Source organism: Penaeus monodon, chromosome 22 (assembly GCF_015228065.2).
Source record: "Penaeus monodon isolate SGIC_2016 chromosome 22, NSTDA_Pmon_1, whole genome shotgun sequence".
Taxonomy (NCBI): domain Eukaryota; kingdom Metazoa; phylum Arthropoda; class Malacostraca; order Decapoda; family Penaeidae; genus Penaeus; species Penaeus monodon.
The window spans coordinates 26,940,230-26,942,166 of NC_051407.1; the positions used below are offsets into that span (position 1 = coordinate 26,940,230).

The following is a 1,937-nucleotide window of genomic DNA, read 5'->3' on the forward strand; positions in this document are numbered from 1 at the left end:
TGAAATCTGGCAACCCTCGCGGCCAAGATGCGCGTGCCGTAGTGAGAAATCAATACAGACTTAGGCATTGTCTACCAGTCGATAAAACGCTCCCGTCTAAAAAGAAAAAAAAAGGGCGGGGTGGCCAGACCCCTCGGAAAGACTTCTGAATCAGTGAAATGGCACGCTCGCCGATGTGATAGTATTCACGATGACTACTAGCTTTTCCCTCTCGCTCAGTATGACTCACTGTGACGTCCGCGAGTGACTCATCTCACCCCCCCTTCCAACCCACCAACCCCCATCGTCGGCCGCGAGCCATTCACTACCTCCTGTCACGTGTCCATTAAATTCCCTTGCCTGGCCATTTCCAACAATGTGGACCCGATTGCGTCGATCAGCTGACGATTCTACGACTCGGGACACTTAGGGAGACAAGAACTAACGGATGAAAAGGAAGAAAAAAAATAAACGTCAACTGTCCAAACGCGTGTGTTAAACATGCACATACTCCAAGAACTATAAATTCGCCCCTGCAAGGTTTTATTCATAGCGCTGACATCATTACCCCGAATCGGATCCAGTGGCCGTGTATCCATGCGTTGGGGTGAGAGCACTATGTTCGGCGGGCGGGCGGGGGCGTGGAAGCCAGCCAGGTAGGCGGCCAACCGGTGGAAAACCAGTCTACGTCACACCCCGCACTCCAGCCCGGGCCTCCGCGCACAAACTCCAGCTAAACGAAAGCCGCCCCCTGTTAATAATACCGCATAATCTACAGCGCCCGCATGTCCGAGGCAAGTGCACAGTACGTGCAGCACGAGTCCTGCGGCACGCCAGCTCCTCGGTGGCTCTCGTACGTGCATGGCGGCAGTAGCAGTCGCCGGAATCCAGTGACGTCAGCGACTCGCCCACTCGCTGGCTCGAAGCCGGCCTGACAAACGGGCTCTCGAACCCTTCTCTCGAACCTTTTTCCATGGGTCCTTCCAGACCTGCGAATATGGCCTTGCGTCCTACAACCCCCCCCCCCCCCCAAGAACACAGTCATCCATTTACTCTAGCCTCCCATCTCTGTAACCCTCACGGAAATGCAGCCGAGTGTTACAGCGCCATTGAGCAGGAGCGGAGAGCTGGCTCATGGCTGCGCTGCCGTGCGTCTGCCACATCGCACCGGAAACGTAACCACACCACTATTTCCTCCGTAATCTCACGGCCGTGGCATAAATACCTTGCCTCCTATACTGCCACGCTCCCGAGTGCCTATTATTAGAAGGAAAAAATCAGCTTACGTTAATACCGGCTCTATATACGCCGTCGATCCATTCTCATTCGAGGTTTTACCGGAAATTGTTACGGCAAAGCTTCAATCATTAAATACAGGGTGACTGGAGATAAAAATATATATCTTTATAACCACGTCACTCCTTTTGAACGAACGAGTTAACAGACTGACGGTGGCAAGGAGTTACTGGCAGACTTCCCTATAATTGGCCGATCTTTTTACTCCCGCCCATACCCTTAAAACTCCTGCACGCTTAAAAACGGGATGGAGTACAATTAAACTCCCATCATAAAAAACAAATGCTGTAAGCCTACAGGTAATCCACTCAAACCCCTTACATTCTATTAGCCAAGTAAAGAAGTCTATTAGATAGATAGCACGAAGAGCGACCGCGAGCTCCACCATGAGCCTCCGCGGGTGATGGCAGCGACAACTGAACAAGACGTTAGTTGCCAGATGTCACCACAGCGAATGGTTATCCAATATTCCCAGACGAAATGGAAACCGACATTCTACTCCGCAGTAAATATTCCGAGGATCTCGAGATTAAGCTGCCACGATCGGACTTCGGAGTTTGAATACTGCAGGAGGGCAGAAAATTCGCCAAGGGAGGACAGGGAGGATCCACAGAAGGTTAGATAGTAATAGGAACTAAGCGCCCTGTCCCGGAGGGAGTTTG

General features: G+C 51.7%; 1 protein-coding gene across 2 annotated transcripts in view; it reads right to left on the reverse strand.

Moving 5' to 3' along the window:
* LOC119587054 (14-3-3 protein zeta) overlaps positions 1-1,937 on the reverse strand; it is a 13,493-nt gene that overhangs the window by 4,091 nt on the left and 7,465 nt on the right. The window lies entirely within an intron of this gene.